The sequence below is a fragment of the Cydia splendana genome, chromosome 1, assembly GCF_910591565.1.
Source record: "Cydia splendana chromosome 1, ilCydSple1.2, whole genome shotgun sequence".
In the NCBI taxonomy this organism is placed as follows: Eukaryota; Metazoa; Arthropoda; class Insecta; order Lepidoptera; family Tortricidae; genus Cydia; species Cydia splendana.
Window position 1 is genome coordinate 10,125,374 of NC_085960.1, and position 13,616 is coordinate 10,138,989.

The window sequence follows — 13,616 nt, forward strand, 5'->3', positions numbered from 1 at the left end:
CATACGCAAAGAGCAAGCTGGATTCCGACCCCACAGATCATGCACGGATCAAGTCAACACACTGCGTATCATTTTAGAACAGGCTACTGAATGGCAGAGGGAAATGTACCTAACATTTGTAGACTTTGAAAAAGCCTTTGATACGCTAAGGTGGGCTAGTATTTGGAACAGGCTGCGTGAAATTGGTGTCCCCGAGAAAATCACTAACCTCATAAAGGCTATCTACAAGAATTACTCTTGTAGAGTGACGCACTATGGCCTCGTCTCGGAGGATATTCAAGTAAATGCTGGTGTGCGACAAGGGTGTCTTCTTTCTCCTCTCCTCTTCCTTGTTGTTCTCGATGGCATCATGCATCAAACGATTGACAATAAGCGCCGCGGCATAGAGTGGGGACTGTCCAACATCTTAGAAGATCTGGACTATGCCGATGATCTATGCCTGCTGAGCCACACACGCGCTGATATGCAAGCCAAGCTGGACGACCTTCGAAGTGAGGCAATGAAGGCGGGACTCAAAGTCAACACCCGGAAGACACAGGAGATGAGGTGCAGGGACACAAGTACCGTGCCGCTCCTTATTGGCACAGAGGCTGTGGAGCAAGTCCACAAATTTACTTACCTCGGAAGCGTCGTGTCGGAAACTGGAGGGACCGAAGAGGACATCGCTTCGAGAATAGCCAAAGCAAGAGCAACCTTCGCACAGCTCCGCCCCGTATGGCAATCAAGCAAACTGACACGGAGAGTCAAGCTCAGAATATTCCGGTCAAACGTAAAAACCGTATTGCTATATGGATGCGAGACGTGGAAGGTCACAAAAGACATCTCGCGCCAGCTTCAGGTTTGTTTTAACCGCTGCCTCCGCCGCATTCTCGGTATATACTGGCCCGAGAAAATTTCTAATGCCAACCTGTGGAGATGCTGCAATGAGACCCCAATCGACCAGCAGATCAAGCGCCGGAAATGGAGCTGGATTGGGCATACACTCCGAAGGGATCCTGACCACATACCGAGGCAAGCCCTCGACTGGAATCCCCAAGGAAAGAGGAAACGTTGCCGCCCAAAACAGACCTGGCGCCGGACTATTGTTGCAGAGGCGAAGGCTATCGGGAAGACTTGGAGCGAACTCAAGCACGAAGCTCAAGACCGATCCAGATGGCGGCGCACTGTGGACGCCCTCTGCCCCACCTAGGGGACATAGGACAATAAGTCAAGTAAGTCAAGCAGTTTTAGTGTGTTCTGACGTTACGTTACAAACCATCAAAAATGAAGCCGCACTACTTATTGATTTTATCTTCGAATAATTAGTAGGAAATAACAAATTTATTAAAGCACTAGAACTTCCGCAGGTTAAATTCACCCAACACCGATGGTAAGAAGAGTGAAATGAATTTACGAGTACAAATGACGGAACCGCAGTAAAAATTAAAAACATTTACTGACTCAACAATCGTGGGCATTTCGTCCTTACAGCTTCCGATGCTAAGGTTAAGTAAAGGCTTGATTGATTCTGGTTTTCGAATTAACATTTTTAAACTGTCCGCTTCTGATCACATATGCAGCATGTACATGGTTATAATCCAAACTGCAAGCGTTTGGATTAAAGTTGATTTTTCAATAACAAGATTTAGTTGGAAAGCGCTTGCGAATGTTAAGTTGTTTGCTTTTAACAGTGCATTGGCTAACGTACGTCTTATAACAAATTGACTGTCAAACTTCACATGCGTTTGTGGAAAGAATTGATTGTAATTAATCGAAGTTGTCAATTTGTTTTGGTCGCGTAAAGGGAGGCTGATCTCATGGACCTTGACTCTTTAACCCTGTTACGTGTGCCTATATAATCGTAATATTAGAAGTACGAGTAAATGCTGAGAACAGATTGATGAATGATAATAATAATTAAATGTAAGCGCTTCGGTAAATTAATTGCCGGTTTAATTTTTTATACAGGTATTACGTGGTATATTAATATATATATTTAAAACGATTTACAGATAGATATTAAATGAGCAATATTTGCATAAATCTAATTATGTAAGTACCTAATCGTGTTTGCGATTAAGAGCGCTATTACATTTCGGCGTTGAGCGAGTTTAGGTATTTTACGCGCTGCGGCAGGCTGTGCGAGCTCAGTATGCCGATCCCTTCTACCACACTCGCACTACAATGATGGATTAAACATTCTTGATCCTTCGCGAAGCATATTGAAATCAACCATAACAACACTAACTGTGCTTAACTTTTAAAGTCCTAAAACTGTTATTTGGTAAGTACGAAAATACTAAATGCAGTGCAAATGTAAGTGTGTGCAGTGTTCATAAATTACGTCATCTATTTTTGACCCCCCCACCCCTCAAATCATCCAAAAATCATGCTTCGGATGACTCTGTTTCCTCCTACGTCATACTACCATCATCCGATGTCCAGACCCCCCCCCCCCCCCTCCTTCCATTTGAAACGACGTAATTTATGAATAGCCCCATACTCGTACTTATGAAGGTATAAGTATTACTCGAAATAAATTATAGGTACTCGCTTATTTACATGTTTCGTCATAGCATTTGGTACCTATAGGTTGTAAAGTTTGTATCAAGGGTTTAAAAACGAACTAGTATTGAGGATCTGATGATAATGATGATGATTAAGGTGGTCACGGATACCAATCAACCATGTAGTAACATGATTAGGCTCGTTTGATTCGTCTCAACAAGATCTTTGGCACTGAAGATACACAGGGTCTGATGATGGAGCTGGAAGGTGGCCACGGGTACCAGTCTATCATGTAACTAAACCACTTCGTGTTTGGGCTCGTTTGATTCGTCTCAACAAGATCTTTGACACTGAAGATACACAGGGTCTGATGATGGAGCTGGAAGGTGGCCACGGGTACCAGTCTATCGTGTAACTAAACAACTTCGTGTTTGGGCTCGTTTGATTCGTCTCAACAAGATGTTTGACACAAGACAGTACTCAGGGTCTGATGATGGAGCTGGAAGGTGGTCACCATTACCAATCAACCATGCAACTAAACCACATCGTGTTTAGGCTCGTTTGATTCGTCTCAACAAGATCTTTGACACTAGGTGATACACCAAACACGAAGCCCAAACACGATGCCCAAACACGAAGCCCAAACACGAAGTGGTTCAGTTACGTGATAGACTGGTACCCGTCGCCACCTTCGAGCTCCATCATCAGACCCTGAGTAGTATTTTGTGTCAAAGATCTTGTTGCGACGAATCAAACGAGCCCAAACACGAAGTGGTTCAGTTACATGGTAGACTGGTACCCGTGGCCACAGTCCAGCTCCATCATCAGACTCTGAGTACTAACTTTTGTCAAAGATCTTGTTGCGACGAATCGAACGAGCCCAAGCACGAAGTGGTTTAGTTGCATGGTTGATTGGTACCGGTGACCACTTTCCGGCTCCATCATCAGACCCTGAGTACTATCTTGTGTCAAAGATCTTGTTGAGACGAATCAAACGAGCCCAAACACGAAGTGGTTTAGTTGCATGGTTGATTGGTACCGGTGACCACATTCCGGCTCCATCATTAGACCTTGAGTACTATCTTGTGTCAAAGATCTTGTTGAGACGAATCAAACGAGCCCAAACACGAAGTGGTTTAGTTGCATGGTTAATTGGTACCGGTGACCACCTTCCGGCTCCATCATCAGACCCTGAGTACTATCTTGTGTCAAAGATCTTGTTGAGATGAATAAAACGAGCCTAAACACGAAGTGGTTTAGTTGCATGGTTGATTGGTACCGGTGACCACCTTCCGGCTCCATCATCAGACCCTGAGTACTATCTTGTGTCAAAGATCTTGTTGAGACGAATCAAACGAGCCCAAACACGAAGTGGTTTAGTTGCATGGTTGATTGGTACTGGTGACCACCTTCCGGCTCCATCATCAGACCCTGAGTACTATCTTAAGTCAAAGATCTTGTTGAGCCGAATCAAACGAGCCCAAACACGAAGTGGTTTAGTTGCATGGTTGATTGGTACCGGTGACCACCTTCCGGCTCCATCATCAGACCCTGAGTAATCTTGTGTCAAAGATCTTGTTGAGATGAATAAAACGAGCCTCAACACGAAGTGGTTTAGTTGCATGGTTGATTGGTACCGGTGACCACCTTCCGGCTCCATCATCAGACCCTGGGTACTATCTTGAGTCAAAATTAATACATATAGAATGTCAGGTCGCTTCAAATATTTTTAATCCTGTCCGGTAGTTTATTAAACTGTACCATTATAAATTATAATACTATAAAAACAGTGCTAGGATCAAAGTGTCTCGTTGCGGTTTACACGCACACAGTATAGCGTTTTACACGGCGCCCGCCGCACACAATGATAAAAAATCTCGTTGTCGCCGTTGAAAATGTGCGGAGCCGACCGACATACGTCCTGCCTCTACAAGCTCTGCCGCGGCACTGAGCTGGCGCAGCGCGCGTCATCGGTAATATAGAGTAGTTTTCAAAAAATTGCCAAAAAATTATAGTAGAATTTCATAAACACTAATGTATACCAACAGTATAAGCAAACGTTGCAGATTGTTTGAGTATGAAAATGACTTTGATATTAAGTAGATTTTCGTAGGAATTGACACTTGTTTCGGAGAGAAAATTGAGTTCGTTTTACTTTGATTTTCTCTTTCTCAAAGGTGTGTAGGAAAAATATCGTTTGATATGCCTAAAGTACAGGGTATTAGTAATACAAAATAGCCAGGTTTAGCAGAGTAAACTTCTCAACATTTCCAAATAAGAGCTTGCCATTCAGTGCTTCACGGGGTTTTTCGGAAACGACCATCAGAAAAAAAATCATTACTAATTTAATAAGTCCTTTTTCTAATATTTACAACGATATTTAAAAAGATAAGAAGAGACTTTTACTGGAACAAGTACTCATTGTTTCTAATAATGAGCACAAAGTCCTGAATTTCGTCGACTAGTATCATCAATTTTGCGTTATTTCGACTTTTCTTGTAAGAGCGCTCTTAACGCGTTTTCAAATTCGAAGAAATTATGAATACGCGGAGCTAAGTATCAAGGAGAGGGGCAAAATATCGAAACAGCTTTATGTATTTTTTTTTTCTAGTTTAATAGTAAAGTAAAAAAAATCTTAGAAATAAAGTAAACAACGATCAATAGTTAGGTAAGTCGACTCAGTAGAATTGTACAATTTTTGCCACTGGGCCGCCCATTAAAAACAAATAAATAAACAGTCGATTAACACCCATCGAGTCGATAAAACGGCACGTGAGACCCCCCGCGTACCAATAATGCGATTATACGAGCCATGTATCGATTCTTCATCATTCGTATCGATTATCGACCGCTTTCACCGCAGTGTGGATGTCAAAGCCTGACGCTATTAAAAGTGTATCGAGCGTAATCGCGTCAAGTTTTGTTCTTTATTAATCCCTTTTGTAACAGACTGGTTTAAACCTCTGTGATGGTTAATGAAATGAACAAGCGTGAACATCAATATGGATGTTTTGTAATAACCGACGCAGCTTCATGAGCTGTCCGAAGTACGTTGAATCATAGTCACTAACCACTTTTTTAAATTTTATACTCGATACTACTACTCGACTCGACTATTTTTGTTACTCGAAAATGTGACATTATAATTCATTACGGTAGTTTAAAAGTAGATAAGTACCTCGTTTTCTTTAAAATAAACATTAAATTTAATCGAAAACCGGTTTCTGCCTGATCGAGGAACAAACATCCAAACTTCAAAATGTGTAATATTACTATAGGTATTACGGATACGACGAATACATTTAAAACTGTTTATAAAGAGATGCTACCAACAAGCCGACGTGCTTGGCTATGGCCAATTATATTTTTTATATATTGTAATAAATAGATACTCAAGTCAACGAAGTGGCAAAAAGTATATTTCATAGTTCCAAGAAACGAGAATTAGTTGTACTGTACGGTTACAAACACGTAACTACCTACGTAATGAAAGGATTCGCAGAATACAAACTTTGGAACCGAAAGAGCTTATTCTTATTTTAAATTATTTTGATTAGTGTGACACAAAAATATTAATACATACTAAATATAAAAAAACCGGGCAAGTGCGAGTCGGACTCGCGCACGAAGGGTTCCGTACCATAATGCAAAAAACGGCAAAAAAAACGGTCACCCATCCAAGTACTGACCCCACCCGACGTTGCTTTAACTTCGGTCAAAAATCACGTTTGTTGTATGGGAGCCCCACTTAAATCTTTATTTTATTCTGTTTTTAGCTATTTGTTGTTATAGCGGCAACAGAAATACATCATCTGTGAAAATTTCAACTGTCTAGCTATCACGGTTCGTGAGATACAGCCTGGTGACAGATGGACGGACGGACGGACAGCGGAGTCTTAGTAATAGGGCCCCGTTTTACCCTTTGGGTACGGAACCCTAAAAAACAATTGTCGATTAATGTTGTATACAACATGATCTTGTTAGGTAATAATAATCTTGTGAATATGATTAACTGAGAACGACAATTATGAATGACAGAAGACACATTCACACAAATTCATATTATTACAGGAATTTTGAGGCCTTTACGGCCATTCAAAAATTGCCATAGCGGACGGTATTTCACGTCCACACGGCGGGGTATTGGTAAAGTTTTCAACTAGCAATAATCGCACCTCGGATTAACCTCATTGGTTACGATATTGCCTCTGCGCAAAGTTAACATCCAGCCAAATGCGAGCCGCCCCATAAAACTGCGGCGAACAAACGATAGCGCCATCTAACTCGACGCCAGCGCCATCTGTTGGCGCGTGATATAACAAATTTCGTAGGTACATATTATCATTTCAATCTCGTTATACATAATAATATACATATATGTAAGTATATATGAAGTATTTTTTGACCGACTTCCAAATCTCAAAAGGAGGAGGTTATCAATTAGGGTTTTTTTTTTATTTTATACATAATAGGTTTTGATGTAAAATATTTTTAGAGCCAGTTATATTTTTTGCTGACAAGATTTTATACTTTTATGTTGACTATTCTAAACCATGTTTGTATGTAAGTTTACATTATTCTAGTACTTTATTATGATCGTCTTTAATTTTTGGATTTCAATAAAATATATCTTATTTTAATTTTATTAATAGCCTGATTTTTCCACTCAGCCCAGTTCATTGTATTTTCCAAGATGGAGTGTCAATATGTTATCTTTAATAAAGAGATTTTAATATAATTTAATTTAATACAAAATACAAGGTGGACTAACGATCTGGTCAAGATAGTAGATAACCATCCACTTCACTTTTCTATTAATAATGATTAAACATTGCAATAATTCAATGCAGATTACTGATATCTGGATTTTAGCAATTATCTATTCAACAATTTACCTAAGAAGAACCATGGAGCTACGGGCTTGTCCCGAAATTAACCCGTCGTTAAAAAAAATGCTGACTTAACATAATTTCCGTATAATAGTGTCCAGGTGGGCGCGAAAATGCTTGCACGTAGCGTCTTCTCAGAGGAGGTTATGAATGGGGCTGGCCGCAGTCACGACCGCGTATTGTGGCTTTTTGTCCCGGCTGCTTCCGTGGTGTCGGAGGTCGGCTGACCGGGCGCTTATCCAATGTGTCCGGTCAAATTATGTTTAAATTTTTATGTTTTTTTAAATATTAATAATTGTTTATTAATTTACATTTGCCTTCTGCTAGTTATTATTTTATGTAATTGAAGATAAAGTATCTAGCTAATAACTAGAAATAGAAATAAGCTTATTTTCAATACAATACATTACAAAAAAAAAAACAGAATATGTCATAGCGTTTTCACTCACTCAGATGGAATCCGCAAATCAGCATATGAAATGTCGCAGTCTAAAGAAAATTACTCTCTTAGTTAAAAGATTGATACTTACAGTCCCACGAGAAAGGCCTAGTGATTGCTAATTAAATTTATGGCAGCCGTATTGCAACGACTTTTAAAAAAGAACTGAACCTACTGCACCTTAATGGATATTGTAACGTAAAGCTTATTTAAGTTGACAATCAAGTAGTAACGATAGTAGTTCTAGATAATCGTTCAAAATAGGCGACATAGCAGCTTTTGGCTACTTAACAGCTTAAAGTAAATTTCGACACGGAACCATTGGCCAACGCCAGGTCGTCGGTCGTCAGTCGTGACCCGATGCGCTCCATCGGTCACGATGTCAGCCCGTCTATCTATCTGTTCCCAACTACTGAATGAGACAGTTACCCCCCAACAAAAACTTTTCCACTAAATTCTCAAAAGAAAGCCGAAATCATTGTTAGTTAACCGTGCAATCACGATAGCTACGTAATTTTAGTTATTTATAGATTGAATTGTAATTTTTTGTTGATTGGGGAAAATATGACAATCGGTTACAAAACTACAAAACATTATTTGAACAAAAACTTGTAAAATTAAGATACTCACGATATTTAGTTTACATGTTTATAGAAAGGAATAAAGTTTTTCTGATAATTATAACTTCATAACAATAATATAAACGTAATAATTAATAAAGTAAGCAGTGGAGTATACTTAAGTACTTTCAAATTGCTTGAAATAATATTATCAAGTTACTAATTTATCTTGCGAAACATCACGCTATGTATAAAAGCATCTCCCCTCTGTTACCAAACATACCGCACTTATTCGACCCGCAAGTATACCTATTAATTCAAAATCCGCAGTTAATTTCAGTAATTCCACAAGCTTTACGTGACCGTGGCCTCTGTAATTAGATAGTAAGCTCTAATTCCATGTCGCGGCCATGACATGTAATCGTAATCAATAGAATGATAGCAATCTTCATCCTTGAGCAACACGTCCCGACAATTAATGCGGCTTGGAGACTTGAGACAATGGTGGCCAAATGAACTGATTTGGTTGCGTAAGACAAGCGATGGTAGCCATCGGATGATAGAATCTAATGGTCATTATTCATTAATTACGAATATACATTTAACATAATAAAATACATTTCTTTCTGCGGTGCTTTGATGTCATTTATTATTTTATGCCTGGATTCATTACTACAGTTCTAGTTTTTTCCCCGCACGAAAAAAGACATGTCATACTTACTACCTTATAGTTAGTGCCAATTAGTGATTTTTTTCTTTCCCCTAAACTTGTTTTAAATTATTATAAAGTTGTCATTCTAACCTATAATATAACGAAATACCGTACTCATTATTGAACTGTCAGCGACCAGTATTTTGATTATAATAATAAATATAACACGTAATAATGAATTAAAGTAGGTAGGTACTTACTAACGAGATATTTTACTACAGGGCATACGCGTGTTTTGGTGTAATAAACAAATGGCTATAAACACTCATGAATGTCATAATAATAAAAACATCGACCTGTCAACTTCATCAAGCGTTTAAATTGGAAGTTGATTAAAAACACGTATCAAATTGCAAATAAAAAACGCGCGCAATAAATATTGCTGTGCATTGCAATTATAATAAACAAGGTACATGAAAACTTTTAGAAGTAAACTGTGTTAACGGGTAATTAAATACGTTGCATTTTGAATCTTAAGTGTTCTAGAATGAAGTCTAGAATAGAAGTAGCTGAAGGCTGATATTTGGTTGTTTGTTGGGTGAAGAGCGTAGTGTGCGCAATAAAGCTCGCGTCATATCCGCGTGCACGCACGCAGCCTGTCACAGCGACACATTTCAATTGCGGGAGCATTATCCGAGATAGCGCTATCAGTCGTTTGTAGTACAAGTTAAGAGAGCAAAGTGGTTGTTCAAAAATTGTTAGGATATTAAATTACAAGCCTATAAGGACTTATGAGCTAAAAATTTATGAAAATATTTATCATTGCCTATCTCAAATCCCTTTTTATCTTTTTTGATGCATTTAGTTAGACGAAAGAAGATACGTATACATTATCTGCGACGGAATTGTTTTAAATCTGCAAAAGGAAATAAATGCCTAGAGTTAGACCAAGAAAAGTCTGCAGCGATTTTGATAGCCCATGCAGTGCAAGTGTTATTTTAAACGACTAACTTCTATGAAATTATGACGTATACATAACACATGCACTGCGTGGGCTATCAAAATCGCTGCAGACTTTTCTTGGTCTAACTCTAAAAGCTAGGCGACTTAAAAGCTACCTATAAATTGTTATCGTAATTACGAAGTGGCAAAGAATTTGTTTTATAACTGTGGGTTTACGAGTTCATAAAATAATAATAGCCGATAAATTAAAACTTGTCTTAATTACAATGGTATAAAACGAATAAATTTAATAATGGCTTACATATATTGTAGCGGTTTTATATAATGTACCTACCCATAAACAATTAACGCCCTTGGCGAATTCACTGGAGTGGGTTAGTTTAGTAGAAAATGTTAAATTTTTCATTTTCTTACAAATGGCATTTTTTTCGTTCTATGACCCTATAGTTATTTATACTCATTACATACCTTAATTATTCGCAGGGCCAGGCCTCCGTCACACGCTCAAGGCCACGCGCTATATGCCTACCGCTCGGCGTATCGTCGACGATACAACTGACAGAGGGCCGCCGAACGCCCGCCTGAGCGCTCGCATCGCATTGCACCGCGCGTTTCCCGCGCTTATGCTTCGTAATTATTGTGCAGTAGATGGGTGAAAAAGTCAAAAAAACAAAGGAAAAAGCCTATAATAAAAATTCATCTTTTTATGGCGGGCTAAAGGTCCCACCTGAAAGTTTAATAATTATATTGAAGGGTTAGAAAAAGTATTTTTAAATAACTTTGACGACGTAATAATTAATCGGCCTGGTAGCACCGTATTACAACTTTTAAAAACCGTTGATTGTCCGTTGCTTTGCTCCTGAATATTTATTAAAATTATTTACGTGATTTAGGATATTTTCAACTACTTATTAAATTTTAATAACAGAGAATTCCGAGAAGTGAAATAATTATAAATCATTATATTAAAACTGAAACATATTTGATTCGCAACATTCGTTTTATTACAATAATCATCATAGGTAGGGTAGCTACAACCCTAGCGCATTCTTACGATGACGCGTTGGCACGTGACTCGAACGGCGGGCAACACAGTCTCGACTCTTTGTGCGCGTAATTATCACAGTCTCGACTCTTTGTGCGCGTAATTATGGTACATTTCTTCTTGTCCTGAGCAGCAGGTATTATTATTAAGGTTCTGTAGGCTATTATAGCGTAGGTATTTTTGCTTTTGTTTGGGAATGAAGTATCTGTTACGTAGTAACTATTTATTAATCTGTGGCAGGGCCGATATTTTAATTTGAACTCTATGCAGTTTTCAATAACGAAATACAGTAACCAAGGATGTATAAGTGGCGTAAAACTCAACTAATCTTTTTAGGGTTCCGTACCCAAAGGGTAAAACGGGACCCTATTACTAAGACTTCGCTGTCCGTCCGTCCGTCCGTCCGTCCGTCTGTCACCAGGCTGTATCTCACGAACCGTGATAGCTAGACAGTTGAAATTTTCACAGATGATGTATTTCTGTTGCCGCTATAACAACAAATACTAAAAACAGAATAAAATAAAGATTTAAATGGGGCTCCCATACAACAAACGTGATTTTTGACCAAAGTTAAGCAACGTCGGGAGTGGTCAGTACTTGGATGGGTGACCGTTTTTTTTTTGCTTTTTTTTTTGTTTTTTTTTTTTTTGCATTATGGTACGGAACCCTTCGTGCGCGAGTCCGACTCGCACTTGCCCGGTTTTTTTAGTTTGGTAGTTTATCTTTGGTAGTTTCTGATGATTGTCTCAAAGATGGCGTTGTCCTCTCTAACTAATTATATACTATAAAATAAATAGTCTAATTAAAATGCAATGTAAATATTGTACCATACCCAAAAATAACAGACAATAAGACCAGCCGGGGGCCGGAGCGGGTCACGAACCCAGGTGGCCCAGTTTTGGGGTCGCCAGCTACCTAGCGACGCAACGTGTGGGTCATAGGTATCGTAAGGGCGCTGTGGTGCAACGTGGTGGTACTGGTGGTGGCGTTTATTGCTCTATTTTACGAACTTATTGGTTTCCACATGAAAGGGAATACCTATGAATGTTCATTAACATTTTGAACGGCAATAGATTTCTAGGTTTAGGTACGTAAATTACCATTGCATAAAAAAAGCGTATTGAATGGTTGATTGGTAGTGTTTAAAAATCTCGACATATCTCCAATTTATAAGCTCATATCAATTAACAAATAAGCACAATTTTTTTTATTACGTACTAATAACATACAGCGAGGGATGATGGCCAAGGGATAATTCACTGCTCCCACTAACGCCATCTATTGAGTTGACTATCAATTAGAAGTTTGAATTGTTTATTCCTTAGAGATAACAGCGCTATTTGGAAACAAATAGGCTGACAAGAATCTTGTAAATTAAATCAATATATTTCATCATGTATCTGAGGCATTTTGTCGTTAAATAATTGACTAATCGAAACAATTTTGTTAAATTGTTTTGGACTTTGGTACCGTTTAATAATAAAAAAATTGTTTGTGTTTTTGAAATTATTAAAAAAAAAACAAATGGTTACTAAAAGTTTAAAGTATTTCGTATTGTTTGGTCCGATAAAAAGTAGTAAACTACTGGCAAATGTTATAAATACTAAGTATCACTAGCGCCATCTAGTAAGCATGTAGGATACTCGACTCATATGGGATAAAACGTTACAATTATCAAACATGTAAGTATGTAAATAAATATCTTCTTATTTGAAACTGGTCTAGAAAAGCCTCATTTAAGTAGTAGTAGTAGTAGTAGTAAACTGTTTATTGTACCTACAACAAGAAATATTAAAAATAACTTACAAGCGAACTTATCCCTTTCAGGGATCTCTTCCAGTTAACATAACAGTTCATTTAAGTATGTACACCCTGTAAAGTAGTAAACCAATGGATTATAAGTAGATTCAATCTAAACTTACGATTACACATGTGTAGAACCCATAAACGGTAGCAATCAATCGTACTTTATAAATGGGTACCTACTTATCTACCTATTCCAAACCACGTCCATTTTATTTGAGCATACTCGTACCCATAATTGTTAGGATTAACATGTCTAAATCTAGCATTCATAATAAAGGCGATACGGAGACAATACAATTGCAATTCAATTATTTTCCAAATCTTCAGATAACGCTTGACGGTTGTGATAATGGCTTCCACAATTGAATGATTAATTCAGTAATTACCAAAGTGGCCGTGTAAACACAATATTGCTCCACTTTCATTCGTGATCAATGGATATACCTACTTATATATCAGTAATTTCTATCCGGTCTCTCTGTCCGAGCTCCATTGTTTTCTCAACTCTATCAATCACAATTACGGATGTGGCTTAATCACGTTTATACTATTAATTGATTTTAATACGACCAAGGTTAAGAAGTTTATTTCCATAAGTCGTAGGCAATGGCATGCTGGGAATTTTGCAGATCCGTGAAGGGGTAACGGAGAAGTTTTATGCTATCTGATTGCTCCTTTGATAGCCTAATTTTCAAAAAAGGTCATACGGTAAGCCGTCTTAAAATCCTGGGCTCAGGAAGTAAAGCTTATACAAAACAGGCCATAGAATCCTTAG

At 38.3% G+C, this 13,616-nt stretch overlaps 1 protein-coding gene and 1 non-coding gene across 2 annotated transcripts in view; both read right to left on the bottom strand.

The window, feature by feature from the left end:
- The window catches only part of LOC134795720 (tRNA (adenine(58)-N(1))-methyltransferase catalytic subunit TRMT61A), a 97,230-nt gene that overhangs the window by 18,472 nt on the left and 65,142 nt on the right, over positions 1 to 13,616 (bottom strand). The window lies entirely within an intron of this gene.
- Positions 6,569 to 6,707, bottom strand: LOC134798637 (U4 spliceosomal RNA). Its single transcript, XR_010145239.1, has one exon. It is a non-coding gene; the product is annotated as a U4 spliceosomal RNA (small nuclear RNA).